Here is a 25,474-nt window from a genome sequence, read left to right as displayed (position 1 = left end):
GACTCAAAACCATGTGGTTGGGAAGCAAGCCCCCTTACAGTCATACCTGTGCCACATGTTTCAATAATTAACATTTATAGTTTTAGTCTGAATAGACAGCGCCTACCTTGCCTACCCAGAAGAGACCTTCTCATAAGTAAACATTTTATTAAGTTTTGGTTTTGTTGAGACTTTCTTTCGTACATTCCTTGCAGAAACAACACCAGGTAGATGGTTACTTCAATATAGTGAACACCAGGTAGATGGTTACTTCAATACAGTTGTGTTTAAGCAAAATCAAGTAATACAATATCTTTTCTGCAATTTTTTCAACCAATCAAATCAGTTGCTACCATTCACTTCTTTTTTTGTTCGATATTTGGATGTAATTACTTTATATGACGGCAACGTACCATATTATGGCTGAGTAGAAGGTCACACACATCAATACAGTAGTATTTGACCGAAACTGGGTAATATATTTTAGACTTTATCCATAAAATATAATTCTAACTTTGCCATTGGTCTCTTTATCCTTTTCTTTCTTTATACATACACACGCTAATACACGACCTATGTTATATTCCCCACTCATGTTGCTACGACAGGGGCAAAACTAGTCAGTATACAGCACTTACTCGGTATTACCTGTATCTTTAGGGTTTGGTTGACTCCAAACCCTTCATAACCTTTATATATATATATATATATATATATATATATATATATATATATATATATATTCATATTCATGTAATTATTCAAGTCACAATATAAGGATTCAACTAATCTGGTGGTACTCATAAAAAAAAAAGCTCCTTCTTGTATCCACTGGTAACATAAATTTTATCACATTTCATTATTTATAATTTTATATACATACATATATATATATATATACAATTATTTAAAATTATAATATAGGGTATCTGAGAGATACCGCCACGCTGAAAAATAGCAGTCAAATCTTGACTCTAAACCACAATAAATGTTCATATAGCAGTCAAGATTTGACTGCTATTTTAGATACCCTATATTATAATTTTAAATAATTGTTACCTTTGATGGTTTTTATTCCCATGCTGGCCACTTGATAAAAATCAATATTTTAAAATATCGATCTTATCCTTATTTATATAAATATATATACATACATATATATGGGAGAATTTACGAAAAAAACAACAACAGACGAGGACAGGTGGTGTAATATATATATACATCCGTGTTTTTCCCTTACCACTGCTTGACAACCAGTGCTGGTTTGTTTATGTTTCCATGACTTAAGCAGTTTGGTAAAAAAGACAAACATTTACTTACAAAACCAAGTGCTCCAATTATTATTGGTATAAATGTAAATTTGTAATCTGGATATAGAAGCTAGAAGTTTTGAAGAAAGAAAGAAAGAAAGAAAGAAAGAAAGATGGATGGAGGGATGCAACAAAAATGAGCTAAGAGAAATAACTCAGAATGGCCGGTGGCCTATATTTGAATAACGAACACGAATAAAGGCTATATCAAATAACATACAAGATAAATTCAGGATTTACTGAAATTATCTCTGAATGAAAAGGAGAGATAATCTAAAGCATCAAAAATTCTCCACAACTGACATGCCAAGAGTAGAGCTGTGGGCTCCTGTTTCTGTCTTAACAAGCATCAACAGTGCAGCAAACTGTCCAACACACAGACACACATTATAATGCGGAATATTTTCTTGAACTTTCGATGAGTGATTACGATTCTGGCACTTTCAATATCTTGCGACTTTTTTTCCCTTTTGAATATAAATGTCTTTATATTTTCTCAGTACTACCTAATCTATTAAGTTCATAAAAATATTCTCGGACCAGTCACGAAATATGTTAGACTCCCATTATTTCCAAGGTACACCAACTAATCCACACACGTGGACTCTGTAAATTTTGCTGCAGTAGAGCAACAGCTTCCTTCAGATTTTTGTAAAAGTGTTATTAGAAATACAGAGAAAAGAGAAAGCATATCAAGTTTGCAAGGAAGTCTATGTGTAAGCACTGAGAGAACGAAGAGGAAAAACACAGAAAGCAGAAAGAAGAGACAGTCTGGCAGGAAGAAAAACGAAGTAATTAGTAGCGGTGAGAGAAAAAGAGGACAGGAGAGAGAGAGTGCAGGAAATGGAGAGAATGAAAAGAGGAAGGGCAGCAGAGAGAGAGAGAGAGGAGGTGGACAGCACGACAAATTGAAGAGGGGAAAACAACCATCAACAATTAGAGCAAAATTTATAGTTATCTTTATAATTGGTGGTGGTGGTGGTGCTGCTGCTTCGGTTTTGTAATGAGTGCCTCAATGTGGAATATATATACAAACACGCGTAATGTTATTTCACACACATGTATTTACTGGTAATCCTTCGGTATTGATAGACGACACAACCTTCCCTCATGACAGATAAAGGGGCTAGGCTGAAATAGAGGGTGAATGACGTCGTCTCCTCATAACAAGACTCTGTATACCAATACCGAAGGATCGCTATAATACTTTATATGCATGTAAGTGCATAATTATTCAAGCGGTGAACCAGCCAAGGTGTAGAGGTTGAGCTTAGCTTGTTTAAAGTTAGGTAAAACTACACGCATCTCGAGCACTCATGAAAACATGTTTGTGTGAATATATATACACGCACGCACATACATACACACACAGTCGTTTGACCTACATAGCGACACTGATTGCTAGTAACAAGTTTGTATTCCTAAACCCTCTCCTTCCACAGAACACACTAAAAACCGCTACTATCGACAGAGACAAAAGGTCACTACAGGATAAACAGCCCAAAAAGTAAAAATAAACGCGAAGAAAAAATAACGAACAATAAATACATACAAAAATACCAGTTTACCACATACATTATATATATATATATATATATATATATATATATATATATATATATATATATATAGGCATAACTACAGGGTTTTACCCCCCAGACTTTGGGAGGTCATAACTTTCAGAAAAATGAATATTTTTTAATGAAATTTTTTATGCATATAGTATTTACTATGAAGAATCCGGTGAAAGTGTTTTGGAATGGGGTGGGGGACAATTTTCGGAAATTCCAACAGAGTCCACTTAAATTCTTAACTTTTTTTTTTCTCAATAGAAGTAAATTCCAAAGTAAACGTTTCTAGTAGAGAAGTAGAAGAGAACAGGAGCAAAAATAGGAATATACACGCACGGTTAAATATAGAAACTATCACAGTGTCGCTTCCCGAAGAATTTTAAAATGTTAGCTTTCCGAAACTTTTTTTTCAATCTTGCCAAAACACGAAGATTAAGAATAAACACAAAAAGTACACAAATATATTTTACGTACCTGTCGTATACGTCGGTTTTGTTTTTTTCACTTTAAAGGTGGATTATGTTGTTTTATCCACCTTTAAAGTGAAAAAAACAAAACCGACGTATACGACAGGTATGTAAAATATATTTGTGTACTTTTTGTGTTTATTCTTAATCTTCGTGTTTTGGCAAGATTGAAAAAAAAGTTTCGGAAAGCTAACATTTTAAAATTCTTCGGGAAGCGACACTGTGATAGTTTCTATATTTAACCGTGCGTGTATATTCCTATTTTTGCTCCTGTTCTCTTCTACTTCTCTACTAGAAACGTTTACTTTGGAATTTACTTCTATTGAGAAAAAAAAATCGTGTGCATGTTATTTTTAACGAAAGTTTTCTTATGATGGCTTCTCTTCACCGTCTAGAAATCTACGGATGCACATACGCACATAATAGAGAAAAATGAAACAAATATGAACGACTTGCTCCGAAACACCACCGAGTGGGGAACGCTTCTCAAAAATAACCTGCAGTTGTTTCCTTCAAAATTCCTACATGCTCGAAATGTACATACATCAAGGTATATTTGTAGAAAATTTCACGAAAAAATATTAATTTTCCTGTTAGTTAAGAAGAATTTAAGTGGACTGTTGGAATTTCCGAAAATTGTCCCCCACCCCATTCCAAAATTTGTATATTCGGATTCTACATAATAAATACTATATGCACAGAAAATTTCATTAAAAAATATTCATTTCTCTGAAAGTTATGACCTCCCAAGCGCTAGCTAGTCTTGAGTGGTCGATCCCAACCCTAACCCTAACCCTGTCCCTAACCCTAACCCGCGTGTGCAAATGAATACGTGTTTAAGGTTAGGATCGACCACTCACGACAAGCTAGCGCGGACGCGCGACTGCGCGTTCGGGTCCGCGCTGCTTTAGTAGTACCTATATATATATATATATATATATATATATATATATATATATGAAGCGAGTGAGAAGCTGTATTTAACAAGAGAGCAACTTAGTAAAACACTTCCAAGTTGGCACACACTCCAAAACTGTACTCACGCAGACATTGGCTGGGAAAGCGTGTCCAATTGCAGCAACTTGTATTTTACACTTGTGCTGCAGCAATATGTACAGCTGCACATGTTTTGGCATCGTTAGCGAGAGAAAGAGTCTGTGGAGAGGGACAGCAAATACTACCACTAATACAATAATAGTAAAACTAATTTCTACAGAGACACAACAAGGCTAGAAGTTAGAGGGAGGAGTACAACCGGTTATATCGACCTCACTACTTGACTGATACTTTATATTTTATCAACTGTGAAAGGATGAAAGGCAAAGTCGATTCCGGAGGATAGGCAGAAGGTCATAAATTTGAGATGGCCTACAGTCAATTAAATCGACCACGGAAACAAAGCTAATATAAGCGAGATTTAGTCGTAAACTAAATAATAATGTAAGGTAGTTTGACTGATGAACGGAAACACAGTTACAGGAAAACGCCACAGCTCTGGCTTGAAAAATATGTAACATTTTATTTATATTATCATAAATAATAGGTTAAAGTAATTAAACAAATAAGATTTTAAGTTATTAACTAACCATACACGATTTGTTACAAATAACAATTTATATAATGGTTATTATGCTATTATATAATGTTTATATATGTGGGAAAAAAATAACTTCAAAAAATATCATCGGAAATGTGAAAGGGTAGGGGATTAGGAAAGTGCCGGACAAAATACTAAATTTAATATAATTAAGATGCTTTAAAATCTGTCCAACCCTACAAAAAAAAAAATTGTATGAATACAATCTTCCTTCTTTCCTCTCATTAATAAAAGAAGGAAAAGCAAAAGTCTTAACTGAGATGCTTTTGATTGGACAAGATTGGGCTAGATCCTTAAAGCAGGGGTCCCCAACAAAAGGGCTGTATAATATGGTACCCAGTCGTACAGAATTAATTTTAAAATTTTGAGTTTATTGACTATTGCAGCTTGTAGAGTGCTTTGCCTTATATATATAATGTATTACATATGTAATAATTAAATTAAATATTATGCACTTTACTTGGTTTCAAGTGTGTTATATCTTGGTTCGTGGAAAAATTGTCTTGCATGAAACCAGTCTGACAATTAATTACATTCCTAATTAACAAGAACAAAGCATAACTTATTGAAATGTTAAATAGAGAAGGGAACAATTAAAAAGAAATACATAAGTGGATTACTTTTCAGCAAAATATTGCAGACGTCTTAATTTTGAGGTTCATGAGGCTATGAAGTTCAATCAGGGCCCACATTGTGCAGATGGACACCTATGGTGGTATACCTAAGGGCTTGTTGCATGGATTTGAAATATGAAAAAGAAGTATTTTCTAAGGAAAACCATCTTTTGTGCAAGTCAGTCATTACAACATGATAAGCTTGAACACCAATTGGTACAACATTGAAGCAATGTGGAATTGTGTAAAATTGCACATAATTTGACTGGAGTTTATGTGGTGTTATTCCTTTCTTAATGATGGTTTCTGATCTACGTACGAGACGAATGATTTTTAAGAAAAGGGGATAAGTCAATAACATTAATCCCAGTGTTTGATTCATATTTTATTGTAGTGACTCTGGAAAGGATGAAAGAGTTGACTTCCACCTAAGAATATGAACAAGTATAAGAAGATATTAAGATTTGTGTATCATTGAAAGAAAATGGTGTTGAAAAATTATTGAAATATACTGGATCCGTTTATCATTCCTATTTTTAGAATAAATCTTGAAACTTTAACTTTTCGTCCACGAAGACATTTTTTTTATGCAAAATAAAAAAATAAAAAAGATTTTTTGACTTGGAAAACACCTGACCAAATAAAGTACTTTCACTTTCATGTTCTTCAGTAAAAACAAAAAGCAACTTCAGCAACAGAAAGTATTAAATTGGTCGGCCATTGCCAGTACCGCCTGACTGGCTTCTGTAAGATTTTCGAGCAAGATCGTTGCCAGTGCCCCTGGACTGGCTTGTGCGGGTGGCACATAAAAGACACCATTTCGAGCGTGGCCGTTGCCAGTATCGCCTGACTGGCCTTCGTGCAGGTGACACGTAAAAGCACCTACTACACTCTCTGAGTGGTTGGCGTTAGGAAGGGCATCCAGCTGTAGAAACTCTGCCAAATTTAGATTGGAGCCTGGTGTTGCCATCCGGTTTCACCAGTCCTCAGTCAAATCGTCCAACCCATGCTAGCATGGAAAGCGGACGTTAAACGATGATGATGATGATGATGATGATTTATGTAAGTTTTCCTGTGATAGTTTCCCATAACCTTTCCTTTCAGATTCTTTATTCCAAAACTGAAAATGCTTCCAAACTTAGACACAAAAGTGTATTTTCTTTTTGAAGCACAATAACTGTTTTAATTGACAGTCAATACTTGACAGGTGCTTTTTTTATTTTTTTATTATTAGCTTGGTCTGAAGGAAGGAACTATGTCCATGATCTCGGTCGTCCTTCTGGTGAACACACCAGTTGATTCTCATCAACTGGCTGGTGTGTTCCTAGGAACTTTCAGTCTGAGGACTAGAGATAACTCCCAGAAACTTCTGGCTTGGCAGTGCTACTGAAGAAACACTATTAGCTCTAGAAAAACTCTTCAGATGTAGAAGTGCAGTTAGCAAAGCCAGTCTAAGCTGTATGCAGACTGAATGGTGTGCTCATTCAGTGTCCAAGCATCGCTGATTTGTGGAGTTTTTGTCAAGCAGCTGTCACAAGACTGATCCAGCTGTTGATCCAATGGATAATAATGATCCCCCCCCCCCCAGCTACTTTCTTTTAATTTGAAAGGGCAAAGGAAAAAAAAGGTGAAGTTACCATCTTAAATCATGCCAACTCATAAGGGCCAGTTTCCCCAGTTTCATGGCATATAAATTCCCAAACTGGACAGGACACCAGTCTGTCACAGGAATACTCATTTTTGCCAGCTGAGTGGACTGGAGCAACATGAAGTGTTTTGCTCAATAACACAACACATCGCCTGGCCCAGGAATCGAAACCACAATCTTACGATCATGAGTCCAACACCCTAACGACTAAGCCACGCGCCTCCACATTGGAAAGGGTAATTAGCTTTCTACCATCTGGTGAGCATTGGTGAAAGACGTTGCATAGTGAATGCAACAGAAAGGACGAAATACAGTCCTCACTGACTTTTTCAACCTTCATTCATTTGGATAGGAAAGTGAATAAAGAGAGGAATGTGTTATATTAATCAGAGTATGATGTTAAATACCTTTAGTTTTAAAAGAAGTCTATCAACTTTGATTGAAGATTCTACTCTGAATGGAGTAGTTGATTCTAAAATGTACTGAAAATCAACTTTTACTATTGCCAGCTCTGAATGATGATAATGGTAGTGAAGCAACTAAATTACATTCACTTTTGATTCTTGGATACTTATTGACATTTTGTGGTCCCAATTTCTTTTTTTGCTTTCACTTTTGAAAAAAAAAAAAAAATTCATGGTGACTTGTTTATTCAAACATTTTTACATTTTTTAAAAATCATAATATTGCTGTAGAAATTAATTATTCATATGGAGATCTTTGCATCATTTGACTTTTTGAAGTTCTTGATTACTAACTATGTGGACTGATATCCCTATTGACAGGCCCCTCATTTTAAATGATGCTAAAAGAACCCTTACTGTATGCAGTAGATTAGTAGTTCTCAGTCACTACTGGATTTGTTGAGTATATAAACAGATTGGCTGCTTGTTTCTCTGGGATTGGTTAAGTGATGTAGGCACCCCTGATGAGAACCCAATAAGGTTTGAGAATCAGTCAAAGCTGTTTATCAGAGAAATAGCTAAATTTGCCCTGTGTATATATCTACTATACAGGTTGCATATAAATAATAGAATTCTTAGACGCAACAAATGTTTACTTCATCATTATCATTTAACGTCCATTGTCCATGCCAGCATGGGTTGGACGGTTTGATGAGGGCTAGCAAGCTGGAAGGCTGCACCAGACTCCAATCTGATTTGGCATCGTTTCTACAGCTGGGTGCCCTTCCTAATACCAACCACTCCGAAAGTGTAATGGGTACTTTGTGACACCAGTATCTGCCATGACTGCGATTTTACTTGGCTTGATGGGTCTTCTCAAGCATGACATAATGCCAAATGTCTCAGTCATTGCTTCCGTTTCATTCATGTAACACAGCTCAAACAGTGTGTGTTAAGTTTGCTTCTCAATTACATGATTCCAGGTTCAGTCCTACTGTATGGCCCAAGGGCAAGTGCCTTCTACTATAGCCCCAGGCCAACCAAAGCAGTGAGTGCATTTGGTAAATGGAAACTGAAAGAAACCCACTTTATGTGTGTATGTATCTTTGTTTATTCACCATCACCACCAGTCACCACTTGACAACTGGTGTTGGTTTGTTTACATACCTGTAACTTAGCAGTATGGCAAAAAGGTATCAATAGAATAAGTACTAGGCTTAAAATTACAGGTGCTGAAGCTGATTCCGTAGACTGTAGCCCAAGTATACAGTCCAATGACTGAATCAAGTAAAACATAATAGCTCACGTCTTCTCACAAGGCTTAAAAATCATTTCTAAAAATCAGTTCTTGGTCTCAAGTGGTTTGAATGAATTTATAGAGCAAGAGAAATTTAAAAAGAACAGATCTGATTTATTTCACATTTTTCATCAGATTAGTCTGTGAGATCTAGTGCACAATAAGTTCTTTTGAAATTCTCAATAAATAATGAAACAACTTTTTTTTATATTTTTCCGACAATGAAATGCAGAAAGAAAAAGAAAATGCGACAAAAAGCTAGTAATTCCAGTGAAAATATACAATAGACTATAAAGCTCTATTGTATGCAAGCAAAACAGGGAAAGTAATGAACATTCAACAGAGAAAGCAATAGAGCAGTATTGTTTCACTTTCTGAATATTTTAAATCTGCAGTTTCAGTTTTTTTAAAGATGAAAATGAAATTACAAATGCAAACAAAATATATTTATTCGCAGAGCTACCATTTGAATTGAAAACATTGTGAGAAAGTGAGAGGACTCGCATTTGCTTTACACCCACTCCTCCTCTTACCTTTCTCTTTTCCTTATTCTTCCATACTGTCTCTTCTCTCATTTTACTTCACTCTCTCTTTTAATCCACCTCACTTACTGAGATGGATAAGATAAGGAAAGTGACAAGTACGTAAGAGATTAAATAAAACAATGCAAATACACACACATAATGAAACACGCACGCATACACACACACACACACACACATATATATATATATATATATATATATATATAAGAAACACACACACATATATCTAGGCTTGTATATATGTGTGTATTTCTGAACATTGAGAGTAATCTATTGACAGATGTATATAGATCTATAAATGGGTGCATGTGTAGAGTGTAATCTGTTGATGTCTCACACTATCTTCTCACTTTCTCTTTTATTCTGTAATTGCATCATTATGATAACAGTAACACACATTTCTGGTTACACAATTTTATTTTTGTATATCCTCTTCCTTCATCACTTCTGCAACTACATATTATAAACCAGGATATTTATTTCAAGTAGGATACACACAGACACACACACACACACACACACACAGACATTTGCTACAAACTCATATAGGTGCAGGCAGGCTGTGTGGTGCTATGAAGCTTGATTTCAACCACCTGAGTTCAGTCCCACTGCACGTCACATTGGCCATATATCTTCTACTATAGCACTAGGTTGACAACAGCTTGTGAGGGAATTTGGTAGATGAAAACTATACAGAAGCCTGTCATATATATATATATATATATATATATATATATATATATATATATATATATATATATATATATATATATACACATTATTTGCCATGCTGGGCCGCTGAAATCTACAAGTTTTTTTCATTCTCTATGTTTATTTTCTCTTATTCTTTTCAGTTGAAAAGCGTAGATTCAAAACAAAACTTTTTCATTTTTCCCCGAGTGTCAAACTAATACACTTGCTTGTTGTTCATACACCTGTCTTCATCTTTTGTTTTTCTATAAATTTAAACTATATATATATATATATATATATATATAGTACAGTTCTATATTTAAGAGATGAGGAATTATGTACATTATTTACATTTGACAGATATTTGTCCTCATCTTGTTTATTGTTAACACAACGTTTCGGCTGATATACCCTCCAGCCTTCATCAGGTGTCTTGGAGAAATTTTGAACCTGAGTTCTCAGTCCAAAGGCATTTTTCAATATTATTATTATTCAGGTTACTGCTTGGAATTGAACTCGAAATCTTGGGGTTAGTAGCCCACGCTCTTAACCACTACGCACGGGCATATGGCGTAGTGGTTAAGAGTGCGGGCTACTGACCCCAAGATTCCGAGTTCAATTCCAAACAGTGACCTGAATAACAATAATAATAATAATATCGAAAAATACCTTAAGAATGAGAACCCAGGTTCGAAATTTCCCCAAGACACCTGATGAAGGCTGGAGGGTATATCAGCCAAAAAGTGTTAACAACAAACATGATGAGGACAAATATCCGGCAAATGTAAATAATGTATATATATATAGGTTGAAAAAAAATTAGAGACCTATACAAATCAAATTTTTATAGATAAAAGATGGATGTGGAAAAGCACAGAAGTGTAAGACATTTCAATTTAAGAGAAAATTTAATAAGGATGATTTTTAAAATTATATAAAGAAAATATTACCGGTTTTGATGATGAATCTCATCTTATCAAATATCTGTAAAAATTTATAAAAATTTGAAGTAAAAACAGTTTATCTTCTGTCATGGGGGGGGAGCGTCAAGAACATGTCTGGAGATTTTTCATTGAAGTCTTCTTTAAATATAGTTTGGTATAGAGTTCAAAGTGTTAGAGAGTGACAGAAGGAGTGTAGTTTATCATCTAAAAGAAATCTTTGTATGTTCCTGTCAACAGAGTGGCTAAAAAGCATTTATTGAAAGGGTTTTATGCCCACCTGTGTGAGTGTATATGTGTGTGTGTGTATTGTGTTGAATGTCCTTTCAATATGTTTGGAAAGTGACCAGCTGTGAGTTGATGGGTGTGTATATTGTGGAGTGTCTCCACCTGTGTATATGTGCATGGTCACCAGCTGCATGTGTGTCTATTCGTGTATGTGTGGGTGTGTTTGTGCATGTGTGTGTGTGCTTTTGCGATGTTTTCTATGTGTGTATGTTTGTGTGTGTGTGCTGGCATATATATACACACACACACTTTATATATATATATATATATATATATATATATATATATATACTGGAACTCTATACCAAACTATATTTAAAGAAGACTGCAATGAAAAATCTCCAGACATGTTCTTGATCCCCAGACAGAAGATAAACTGTTTTTACTTCAAATTCTTATAAATTTTAACTGATACTTGATAAGATGAGATTAATCATTAAAACCAGTAATATTTTCTTTATATAATTTTTAAAATCATTTTTATTAAATTCCCTCTTAAATTGTTTTAGACATACTTCTGTGCTATTTCCACCTCCATCTTTTATATATATATGTGTGTGTGTGTGTGTGTCTCTGTGGTTGTCTCCTAACCACCACTTGACAACCAGTGTTGGTTTGTTTATGTTCCCACACCATAACAATTCAGTAAAAGAAATGGATCTTTGTGGTTTGCGTCACTGTTTACAATTTTGTTCCAGTTGTTTTTAAATTTGGTAAATGGATTAAGTTTTGTATACTAATTATGAAAATGAAATTCCTTTTTTCTATAAATCCATAATTAAAAAGTTATTAGCCTTTAAAATTTGCAAGACTTGGGTATTTTAGCCAATCAGAAGCAAGTATTTTACACATCACTGTGGCGATAAACTCTGTTTCCATAGTAACCAAAGATGCTGCACATGCGTACAAGAGGGAGAAGGAGATACCAGAAAGATAATCTTCTACTATAATAATACTCTTCATGTTTTTCTGTCACAACATATGAATGAAAAAGGAAGGGGAGATAGATGAATAAGGAAGGAAGGGATGACAGCAATCTGGTAGTGGGAGTGTTTCAACTGTGTGAGTATGTGTGTGTGTGTGTGTGTGTGTAAAAGGAAGGTATGTGAATGTTTACATGTTTTTGTGTGTGCAATAGAAGTGGGATGGCGAACATTCAATGCTGAAACTAAAAATAAAAACTGCGTTTCAACTTTGTGTGAGTATATCTATGTATGTATGCATGACAATGTTTTGACATGCCAGTGCCCCCCCCCCCCTCCACCCCACCCCGTGAAAGAAGAGGCAGCAAACATGCTGTTTTCTGATATTTTGAAAATTATCAAACTTTGAACACCTGTAACATTTTACAGCATTGTTTTGGAATAAATGTATAACAAATTTGGATTCAGAGGCAAAAATTACATCTATATGATACATTAAAAAAATCATTTTAAAAGATAATTGTAACCAGTGATGAAAACCAAAGCCCCAAAGAAACCAACAGAATAAGTATCAGATTTAAAAATAGGTACTGAGGGTGATTTGCTCAGCTACACCCTTCAAAGTGGTGCCCCAGCATGGTCACAGCCCAATTACTAAAACAAGTAAAAGATGAAAGATACAAGATATATTAGTCAAAGGAATAAAAGACAGTGAGTGACCATGACCTATACAGCTGACTGAAGATATATAGATTGTGATCTTCAGTCTATATACACAAGAGGGAGACAGCTACAAGTGTTTGGTGAGTGTGTGTGTGTGTGCAGTGAATCTAAGGTGTGAAATGTGGCATGGATGACAAGGAAAGATTGATGCTGAGTAAGCCTCATTGGGAAGGGTTATTCAGCTCACTAGATCAGAACAGGTTGATGACAAGTTGGTGAGTAAATCTTCAGCAGTTAGTCTAATAAACTTGTGTTGGATATGGTCTAAGAGATTAGTGTAACAGAAGCACTGTACCAGATACATTAACAATACCATATATATATATATATATATATATATATAGCAAAACAAAGTGGGATTAATACGAGATTAGTAATCTAGGTGAAATACTTCTTAAGCTCTCTGTAGATAAAAATACACCAGGATATACAAGCGAGTCCTGTGATTGGTATTGTACTCCAGGTAATCCAAAATCAAAGTCTGTCATTAGTCAGATTTGTAAATCCATGGTTCTGTTACAAGGTATAGTGATACAGAAAATAGACAAAAATAATGGGTTATATACATTTATTAGAACCTTACAGCTGTTTCAGATATGTTATTGGGTGGATTCATGGTTCAATTACATTTATAGACTGATTGAACAACTGAAAATAATGGGAACAGCCACTCTAAGATATCTTTTTCAGAGCCACAATTTTATATCTATGTATGTGTGTTTATGAAAGACTGCTGAACATGGAAAATGAATGGGAGGAGGAGAGCCTGCCAAATGTTGACCCAGTAGAGGGACCAGCTATCTGAATAGACAGCACCTTGATAGATAAAGCAATTAAGAGTATGAAGCCAGGAAAATCCCCCAGCCCATCAGGAATCACTGCTGATATGCTTAAAATATCTGGTGGTGTGGGCTATGGCCTAGTCACCCGCAATGTAAACCAGATAGTTCATGATGGAGTCATACCCAATGACTGGTGTAGCAGCACCATAGTCAACTGCTACAAAAGTAAAGGTGATGCTTTAGATAGAAATAACTACAGGGGTATCAAACTGCTGGATCAGGTGATGAAAGTGACAGAGAGGGTCATGGTCCAACTAATTAGGGAGAGAGTCTGCTTAGATGTGATGCAGTTCGGTTTTGTGCCAGGTTGAAGCACCACTGATGCTATATTCCTGGTGAGGCAACTGCAGGAGAAATACCTAACCAAAGATAAACCCCTATACTTGGCTTTTGTGGACTTGGAGAAAGCCTTTGACAGGGTCCCCCGATCCCTTATCTGATGTGCGATGTGGAAACTGGGGAGTGACAAATGACTAATAAGGGCTGTACAGAGATGCTGTTAGTAAGGTTAGGGTTGGCAATGAGTACAGTGAAGAATTCTAGGTAGAAGTAGGGGTCTACTAAGGATCAGCCCTCAGTACACTTTTATTCATCATAGTCCTCTAGGCAATAACAGAGGAATTCAAGACAAGTTGCCCCTGGGAGCTCCTCTATGCTGATGAGCTGGCCCTCATAGCAAAATCACAACCAGAACTAGAGAAGAAATTTCAGGTGTGGAAGTAAGGTTTAGAATCGAAGGGCCTTGGAGTCAATGTTGCAAAGATCAAAGTTCTAGTAAGTAGGAAGGCGAACACAACAGGTAGGTGGCCCTGCTCGATCTGTAAAGGTGTAGGTAGAAACTACATAAGATGTACCCAGTGTAAGCTATGGACACATAAGAGGTGCAGCAATATCAAAGGAAGATTAACCGGGAAGATAGCTTTCGTGTGCAGCAGATGCACAGGGGCAATAAACACCACAGATGCTCAGAAAACAGATTCCATCACATGCCAGGGGGAGAAACTAGAAGTAGTTGATAGCTTTCACTACCTAGGTGACCAAGTCTGTAGTGGGGGTGGTTGCTCTGAGAGTGTAGGGGCTAGAATAAGAATAGCCTGGGTAAAGTTCAGAAAGCTTCTACCCCTACTGGTGACAAAGGGCCTCTCGCTCAGAGTGAAAAGTGGATTGTACGATGTATGTGTGCGAACTGCCATGCTTCATGGCAGTGAAACATGGGCCATGACTGCAGAGGACATGTGTAGGCTCGAAAGAAACGAAGCTAGCATGATCTGCTGGATGTGTAATGTCAGTGTGCACACACGACAGAGTGTAAGCGCCCTGAGAGAAATGTTGAACAGAAGAAGCATCAGATGTGGTGTGCAACAGAGACGTCTGTGCTGGTATGGTCATGTACTACAGATGGATGAGGAGAGATGTGTGAAGAAGTGCCACTCCCAAACAGTGGAAGGAATCCGGGGTAGAGGTAGACCCAGGAAGACATGGGATGAGGTGGTGAAGCATGACCTTCGAACGTTGGGTCTCACAGAGGCAATGACTAAAGACCGAGACCTTTGGAGATATATGCTCTTTCTCACTCTATAGGTAATGGGTGTAGTTAACATTACCTGACTTACTTTACAGTGTCGGCATCAACCTCATTTGGTTTACAAGCAGAGTGTGTCCCTAAGCATTTATCCAACATAATTTTAGCATCCACTTTTCTATGCTTGCATGGAATTTGTAGAGGCCAATGTACTATGGTTAGATGTCTTTCCTGTCACCAATATAGTTAGTATTTTCCCCATAAGCATGTTTTAAAAGAAAATTAAAAATGAAGGGTTAACAAAAAAAAAAAAAGGAGCTAGAAAGAACTAGAATGGGTATCTAGAACAATAACAAAGGATTTATTTAAGTGTGATGACAGGCCAGGGTGAGAAAGTGCAGAGACAGCTGTCAGAAAACTGACAGTTGTAAGTATGAAGAGTAGCTCTTCCTTCTAAACTTTGCTTCCCCAGGTAAAAAAATATCTTTGACAAGTGGACTTTCATTTAAAGTAGGAGATGGGGGAATGGAGAAAAAGTGTGTGTGGGAGAAAAGTAAACTCAACAAGGTCATTAGAAAATGCCAGAATGTCGCTACAAGACTAATTAAAGAAATCGCCACAGTCCAACAGAACATGTCCTCTGATAAGATGACACCATGTAAAAAGTTATATTTTCAAACCAATGCTTTATTTAGACAGAGAGTGTAACTCAGTCAAGTTAGTTCCCTCTAAAGAACTGAAGAGGGGAAATGCTCAATTACTTTTGCTCACCCTGCAAACCCAGTGTGATGGATGAAAAGTATGACTGCAGTTGACATTGTTTGAATATCTGTATGTAGGATTGTGTCTGCAGGGGATAAAAAATAAGGAAAAGAAGGCAACTTCAGATGCTGTATTCTGGAAAGGAAGAATCTCTTTTTTTTAATATGCTGGTTAAATCAGGGGGAAGGAGCTGTACTCTTGACCTTCACAGTCCCTCCAAGACTGAATATCCATAAGCTGGTTGTTAACAGGAAATACGTGTATAGAAGAGTAATTAGAAAGCTTGGCATTCTTAGGAGGAAAGATAATGAAGTCCTTAGTGTGGGATGTAAGTTGACAAGATAGTGTGGGTGATGGGAGGGAGGGAGAGAGTGGTGTGTCAGGGTAGAGGTCGTATACAACTGGCTAGTTCTGAGGAAGGGAAGCAATTGTATTTAACAACAAAATAGTCAGATTGAGAAGGCAGCTGGTGTGTTGGTTAAGTGAGTCATGGGCTATCATCAGCTGGACTGGATAAGATATCATGTAAGTTATTGCACTAAAGTAGAGATCTCAAATAGAAGAAGAGAAACTTGATGCTTGCAAAGTGATTACAAGAAAGAGACTTCCAAGCCTTAGAATTGGGTGGGATGTTTTATTTGTTGGAACAAGTATTTTTATACCTGTCTACTTGTCAAGTAGGAGTGGGCTAACAAATATTTTTGTTCAGTCAGGAAAACAAGAGATTGTAAATTAGATAGGGTGTATTTACCAGGAAAACACTTCCACACTATCATTATTGTTTCTATAAAACCAAATTATAATATGAAGGTGTGTGGCCTAATGGTTAGGGTGTTACACCCATGACTGCAAGATGGTGGGTTCAATTCCTAGATTGGTTGGTGTATTGTGTTCTTGAGCAAAGCATTTCATTTCATGCTGCTCTGTGATTGCTTTGACAGCTGACATGTGGCATACCATGCACCTGCACAGGCAATGTAGATTTAACACAGGAAGCGAACAAATGTACCACACAAACATTTGATCACTATAAATAGACCATCTGTACAAGTTGTAGAACTGTTTTTCTCATATCAAGATGACCATTAATTAATACCAAATTATAGAAAACATAATTAAGTTGGTATAGTTGTGTGTATATGCATGTGTGATGAATCAGCTATTGGTTTCATCAATGAACATTTGTTCAGTCAACCAAACACCCAAATTAAATAAGTGGCTGAATATTTCACAGACACGTGTCCCCTTAATTAATGTCCAAAGCAAATCAGTATGACTCATGTATCATAGTTGGACCTTTGAATCATAGATGCAATCCACCTGAGAAGTTTCCACACAGTTTCTGTTGACCCAATTTCTTTCACAAGACTTAGGGTTAACTCAAGATTATAGCAAAGACACTTGCCCAAAATGCCAAGCGATGAGATTGTTCCTGGGGCCTTGTGATTGTAAACTTCTTAGCTACTCAGTTACACACAACGTTTAACTGTGAATTTATAACACATAATGAAAACAGTCATCCACATTCAGTGAGTTTTGTGATATTTGACAGCACTAACATTTTTATGTATTATACAATCTCATCAACAATGCCCTCTCCACATAATTCAAGGCTTTGTGCCTATGTAGAAATACAATATTTTACTCATAACTACATGAACACAACCAGTATTCTAAATTCACACCTATTGCGACTTTCATATAAAGCATTGCATACACAGGTACACCATTGATTTTCTAGAACCTTTACTTCCAAAACCTTTCCAGATTATTTATTTTTCCAAAGCAGGAGTGGTCATCTCTAAATTAAATTTTAAATTCTCTTGGATAATCAAATGAAATACAGGTGCAATATTATACAGGTACATTAGTGTAAACGATACAAGTTCATTAATGCTGTACCATGCAAGATACTGTGAAGTTCTTGCTTATAAATTAGTGCAAATTATAAGAGGTTCTGGACCACCAGTCAGTGCTGTATATACACATTGATCAAGGACATTTACTCATCCTACAACCTCCACAGTTTAAATTTAACCCGTTCGCATTTAATTCAGCCCAAATATTCTACATGCTTTATGCTAAAACTGACCACATCCAACCTCTCACACCTGTCCTACAATGTAATTCTAAAAATATACACGCACATCATCTTGAAGCTACAAAATAAAGCAACGTGAAGAAGTAAGCAATACATTTGACAAGTAAATCTGAATACTAAAGGGAGAAAATACTGTAATACATTTGGCACATAATATTGGATAGAATCATGAGATACAAATATCAGGTGTTGAGATTTCCAAAGTAAAAATAAAATGGAATGCTGAATCGAGAATTTTATATCATACTATCCTATCATTAATGCTTTATTTATCCATGTACTAATGTAGACAAATGGAATGAATTACTTAAGCTTTCAATGATTACAGGAATCCATCAATGAATGATCAAGTATATTGACTTTTGTAAAAGGGAACAGTTGATTATATTATTGATTTCAGTCCTTAGCTGATATTATATTTTATTGATTTCAGACAGATGAAAGGTAAAGTAGGTCTTTTTATCATGAGGACAACATTTAATTGTTCTCATAACTGGATGGATGGAGAGATATTATGTGTGTGTGTGTGTGTGTGTGTGCAGAAAGAACCATGGTCAACTGGATACCAGAGTGCTTCATTAGCTTGTAGTATAGAGTTTAATTCATCTTGGAGGAGAAAGCTACCAGCTATAGAGCAGCATCCTACACAGGGAAACATCTGCTGCATCTACTTCAAGTTAAAGAAAATACAACACCAGTTCCTTGGCTCTTAGGCAATCAGAAAAGGATGAAGGGATTAAAAGGGGAGCCTAATTAAAACTTAAATTCAAAACAAAAAAGAATGATTCAAGAGAGATTTGGTTGCTGTGGGATTTCTTAACCTGGCAGCTAAAGTGATTTCACAGAAGATTTTTCATCAGTTCATTTGTATTTTGCTTTCACCAGGCAGGAGTTGAGCTGGCTCCATCAAGTGAATCCAGAGCATCACAAAACGATGCTAACCACTGAGATCACAAGCATTTAACAGGGAGATCATCAACCAATCGTGATTCTGACAGTAGACATTGTACATGAAGGTCAGACATCATTTCAAGATCCAACAATCATACTAACTGGTATTTCCACTTGTCTACCTCACTGTTTACACCATCCCAGGACTCTGGTTTAAATGCATCCTGAATGAGTTTGTTTCTTTAAAGATGATGATGTACGATCAAACCAATGGAGGTACTTTTGAGCAAGAATTGCTGAAAGGAATTAATCAGACAATGATGATGAATTTCAGAGTTTGATATGAAATCCAGAGAGTGAAAATATGGAGGATCCAGTGAAAGCAAAGGAGGTCAAATACTATCTAACTTGTGTAAATCCAGCATGTTCATTCCTCATGACTTGCAAGATATAAAACTGTTATGTCTCAAGCTACTGCTATTTAGCACCTTCTGATGATCTCTACTCAACCGCTACACAACTGCTACCACGGCCAGACTACCTCTATTTATATGTCTTTGGAGATCCTACTTCTTCGCTTGGGGGCGTTGACACAGCAAAAACATAGTAAGGTGCGGTTCTTCTTGGGTTTTTTTTTTTTTTGAGTACATGGATTTTGACCTAAACCAAAGCCAACTTTGAAAATGAGAGAAGGTAGCATATGTATGGTTGATACAACATCTATAGAAAGCAGCTTTATACATCAATCTTGCTTTTGTTGAGTGAGGAATGTCATGTTTTACACAGAAAGGAGTTTTATAAACCAATCTTTCTTTTGTTGAAGAATGATATGTTTAAAACCATTTTCTGTTGAGCTATATCAAATTTATCGAGGCAATGTGACTTGCAGAAAATACCAATACTATTTTTGGTAAATATTTAACAGTTGGCACTCCATCGCTTACGACGTCAAGGGTTCCAGTTGATCCGATCAACGGAACAGCCTGCTCGTAAAATTAACGTGCAAGTGGCTGAGCACTCCACAGACATGTGTACCCATAACTTAGTTCTCGGGGATATTCAGTGTGACACAGTGTGACAAGGCTGACCCTTTGAATTACAGGCACAACAGAAACAGGAAGAAAGAGTGAGAGAAAGTTGTGGTGGAAGAGTACAGCAGGGTTCGCCACCATCCCCTGCCAGAGCCTCGTGGAGCTTTAGGTGTTTTTGCTCAATAAACACTCACAACGCCCGGTCTGGGAATCGAAACCGCGATCCTATGACAGTGAGTCTGCTGCCCTAACCACTGGGCCATTGCGCCTCCACAAATATTTAACACCATTACTAGAATAACAATAAAATGGAAATTTTGTTGTGAAGGCAAAACCACAGCAGCCTTTGATTCTGTTGCTTGCAACATGCACTACAAGGATATCAAGATTGTAGACGGATAACTTGTGAAGCTGCTAAATCTAATTAAAGTATGCAGCTCTACATGAATAAAGATTCAGTACAATGGTGAGAAATCTGAAATCTTTGAAATTCATTTATCTGACTAGCAGGGCTCTTTGACTTTGTTGGCAACTGAACGGCAGAGCATGCTTATGCAGATTTCTTGGGACAAGATTTCACTGTCACTGACCTAGACTATGCTGATAAACTCGTGATAATTGGTAATAGATATGTGAATGCCCAATAAGGTCTTGAACACCTCAGTGTGTATGTATCATTTTATTATCATTTAATGTCCGTTTTCCATGCTGGCATGGGTTGGACCATTTAACAGGAGCTGGTGAGGACAGGAATTGCACTAAGCCCCATTGTCTGTTTACACATGGTGAAAATAAAGACTGCATCTGCTGCTATCAGACAGTACATGGAGGTGTTATCCTCAATGACTCAACTGCTGTTGCAAGAGCAAAGGAGAGGTTTATGAAGGGAGAAATTACAGAGGTATCAAACTGATGGACTAAGTTACGAAAATAGCAGAAAGTTAAAGCACAGTTAATTAGGAGGAGAATTAGCTTAGATTAGATGTTGTTTGGGTTTGTGCCAGAACCTGAAACCATTAATGTCTTCTTTTTAGTGAGATGAACTGCAGAAGTTTGTAGTTAAGAATCGATGTTGAGGTTCCCCTCATTGAATAGTAATGTTTGTGAGAGTGGAAGGATTAGCAGATAAAAGAACAGAGGTGGCATCAAAATATAGACTAGATGAAAACAACAGAATATTGACAAGATAACAAGGGATCTGCTACATGGTCCCTTGACCTGCTACAAGCAACAGTCAAAATATCCCTCAAGTCAAAACCCTACCATCTCAAATAAGGGCATATTAGATAATATAGTCCTACATATCTCTAATGAGATGATTACAACTGGAATGCCTTTGATGACAGCTCACGGTTGACTTGGGTTAAATAAGAACAAAAATGATTGTTTATTAAGAGAAACGAATGGACAAAGAAAAGAAACTGACTAGAAAGAGTGTGTATGTATGATACCATAGACTGTACAAATGATGAAATGGCAAGAGGGGGAGAAGAAACAGTTTCAGATAGCAGTAATAACCACATCAACATCCCACTAAAGTTTGACTGAGGATAAAGATTAGAAACCAGCAATGGAGGGGATGATGTGCATAAGGGCAAGATTAGGTTTTGTTGTTACTTATAACCAACACAGATGGGAGAGGGAGAGAAAAGCAGAAGGAGTAATGATGAACGAAGGGTATGAAATCAGAATTAAGTGGCTTGTTGTCAGCAAAAGTCATCATGAAAGCAACTTCATATGGTTCCAGTTTTGATCTCTCTGTCTGATCATATCAGATGCCCTTCCTGTTGCCAACTCTCATTTGTTTCCAAGCAAGGTAACGTTTCCCCATGACTGGATGTTTTCTTGGCAGAATAGAAACAAAGGACATTCTTTGTATGACAGTGATACTTGTTTACAACTACCTCATGATGCCAACATGAAGAGGCACACAAATGCATATACACAAACATACATGATTCGTGTTTTTCAGTCTCAGCCTACCAAATCCACTCATAAGGGTTTGATCAGCCCAGGGTTGTAGAAAACACACACCCAAAGAGACATGCAGCAGGAGTGAACCTCAAACCATGTGAATGCAGCCATACCTGAACTTATGTGTGTGTGTGTGTGTGTGTTGTTGTTGAGAGTGTGAGGGTAAGTGGATGTCTGCATTAGCAAAAAAATATTTAACAAAGTTCACAAACATGGAAAAATTTGAGAAAGAATAAATTGAAAATTTGACTTCAAAGTGCTTTCCTTGAAATATAGGTTATCACATCTCTAGATAGCTTATGAACTTATCCAAATTTTCACTACTTAAATAAGATCAGGTCATGTAACTTTTGATAAAGTTAATGGTTACAACCATTAACGTTATTCTTTGAATTCATATTGCCAACAAAAAATGTATAAGGATGAAAAGATTTTCTTCATAATCTGGAAATTGTGACATGAGAAATCAAAGTGTCAAGGCTGAAAATACCAACTCAATTAAAAGGTCAAGTCATAACAATTTTATACAGGTCATAAATTTATGACAAAGTGAAGAGATTTAGAACAGATTATAAATATTACTTGAGCTCAGATAGATTAAGATGAGTCAATAAGAGCCAAATTTCCCTCCAAGTATATAACCCTACTATCTTGAAAAGAGAAAACACTGGGTAATGTATTCCTAGATGCACAAGGCCCATGAGAAAGACAAGACTGCCATGGTTGGAACGCCATAGGCCAGGCTAACATAGAATTAACCAACGACAATCTGTTACAATTGTGTCTTAAGGAAACAAAGATACACAGGAAAAAAAAAAACAGAAAAATGAAATGGCAGAAAAAGGTAATTTATTCCCGAGAGAAAAAGAATGGTTTTGACAGGAAATTCCACTTCTGTTACAAAATACTTTAAGAACAATGAGGAAAAGAAATAATGAGACAAAGTGTATGGAAATTAGGGGAAGGGTCAAATTTCAGATATGTACGACATCAAAGTTGAAACTCAGCTCGCTGACGACTTTCTCTCTATATACAGACATACATACATATGTATATATGTATTCCACGAATTCCAGGCCTTGTGCCTATGCTACAAATAATTATATATGCATGCATATATAGGTATATGTCTATATATAAACATGTGTATAAACACACACACAAACATATATACACATACGTATATATACATATATATAAACTGCATATACATACATACAGATAATTTCATACATATCTATGCATTTATGTATGTATATATATATAGATGTATAGTTGCCTGTAGCATCGACACAAGGCTTGGAAATTGGGGACATCAGCAACTCCACTACTCGAATGATAATTTATATACCATATGCATGCATAAATTGTTGACAATTTTGCCCTATGAACAAAGAGTGCTCGGTGCAGATAACAGTGTTGATATAGTTACTTCAGTTGAATGTATTATTAAAACATTCAGCTTTATATAATATATATATATATACCTACTACTTTACAAATGTACACAATGCGTTTGAAATTGTACATACACACAAATTCCACTATAATTGCTTTAAAACGTTCGATGTTGTTTTGTTTAACTCAAGGTAAAACTTGCCTGAATAAAACCCTAATATCAAAAGTTTTCTATTCGTGATCATCCCATCGCTTTCTTTTCTTGGATAAAGTAATATCTACAACAATGTGTAATATCCAATGTATCTTCATGTTTTGTAAAACAGTACGGTGTTTAAGGGAAATTTGATTGCTATTTCTAGCATATCAAGCGATTACGAACAGCTTTCCTCGATGGTTCGTAGATGAAGACGAAATTCAATGACTTACGTCGACCAAATGAATAAAGATACAGATGCCAAAAGTAAGATTATACCACGAAGAAACAGAACTTATTTGCAGTATATGAGACCTAAACATAGAATGTACAGCTTCGAGACACGAACAAAACAGTCCGTGCCAGGAGTAACGAATCACACATGTTGGAGGGGGGATCTCTCGCTGTTCTATTTCACCTATGGCTGCACAGGGTCCTCAAGTTATATGTGTGTGTGTGTGTGTGTGTGTGTGTGTGTGTGTGTGTGTGTGTGTGTGTGTGTGTGTGTGTTTATGTGTGTATACGTGAGCGCGCAACATCCCAAGGGAGCATCTACAGGCCAAGGGGCTCATTCGATCTGTTAGAAATAGAAGCCAAATATTCTTCAGACCACAAACTGCTGTCTGAAATAGAGGGGAAGAAACATGAAACATTGGACAAGGCCACATTTGGCAAAGTAATCATAAATATGCAAAAAGGTAGGATGATCACTAGCGGAACGCCTTGATGAATAGGTCTGTTCAGACGGACTGACAAAGGACCAAAGAACAATGTGACCTTAAAGGAAGTGTGTGTGCCTTCGATGTTTTCTTCTTCCTGTCTTTAATAGTGTGTAGAAGCTGTTTGTGATGCATGAAAAGTAGAGACGATGTAGGAACATTAAATGTTTTGGTTAACTGGAAAGTTCCTACGAGAAATGTTGTATTTTCCTTCTCGATACAGGCGCAGGCGTGGCTGTGTGGTAAGAAGCTTGCTTCCCAAACACATGGTGCTGGGTTCAATCCCAAAGCCAATCAAAACCTTGTGAGTGGATTTGGTGGGCAGAGACTGAAGAAAATCCTGTCGTACGTGTGTGTGTGTGTGTGTGCCTCCACCGCTTGACAACCGATATTGTTTTACGTCCCAGTAACTTAGAGGTTCGGCAAAAGAGACCGATAGGATAAGTACCAAACTTTAAATAAATACTGAAGGCGATAATTTTGACTAAAAGTCCTTCAAGACGGTGCTCCAGCATGGCCACACACCAGTAACTGAGACAAGTAGAAGAAAAAGTGAAGATGAATGGGCCAAAGTAAAGAATACGTACACCCGGTGTTTAAGGTTAGGAGTTTTTGTTACGCCGAAAACTGGTAGTGTACATATTCTTTACCCCCGCCGATGAATGTTTTTGTTTTAACCCCCAAACCAACCTTGATCGAGTAGATTTTATGATCAAAGACAGCTATGAGTAACTCACTTTTTCTTTCCTTAAGAAAAAAGGTAGGCTGTGATTTGAAGATTTGACTGCTGTTTTTAGCACGTCGAGCTACCACATGCAGATTCCCTCATCCGTTCTCGAGTACGTCCGATATCAAGTAAACACGATACCAGCTGTGTTTTGTTAAATGTTTACTGTGTGAGTGCAAAAAAAAAAAAACACTATTAACGTGTATTTATCTCTCTCTTTCACACACACATTCACAGATTAGACTGTGTGTGTGTGTGAGAGAGAGAGAGAGAGAGAGAAAGAGAGAGAGAGAAAGAGAAAAAGAGAGAGA

The 25,474-nt window shown here is 36.6% G+C and overlaps 1 protein-coding gene across 12 annotated transcripts in view; it reads right to left on the bottom strand.

The window, feature by feature from the left end:
• LOC106878148 (membralin) overlaps nucleotides 1–25,474 on the bottom strand; it is a 78,754-nt gene that overhangs the window by 46,667 nt on the left and 6,613 nt on the right. Inside the window, exon 1 of one of the 12 annotated variants that reach the window (XM_089355532.1) lies at nucleotides 25,174–25,399. The exons of 4 other annotated variants lie outside the window; for them this stretch is intronic. The gene's annotated coding sequence lies outside the window, so the exon portion shown is untranslated. Of the gene's footprint in view, nucleotides 1–1,299; nucleotides 2,093–4,370; nucleotides 4,533–25,173; nucleotides 25,400–25,474 lie in introns of those variants that run through there. 7 more of the 12 variants (XM_089355539.1, XM_089355535.1, XM_089355538.1 and 4 more) reach the window with 7 other exon arrangements.

This window comes from Octopus bimaculoides, chromosome 7 (assembly GCF_046866305.1).
Source record: "Octopus bimaculoides isolate indiv1 chromosome 7, ASM4686630v1, whole genome shotgun sequence".
In the NCBI taxonomy this organism is placed as follows: Eukaryota; Metazoa; Mollusca; class Cephalopoda; order Octopoda; family Octopodidae; genus Octopus; species Octopus bimaculoides.
This window is presented reverse-complemented; position numbering and strand designations above follow the sequence as displayed.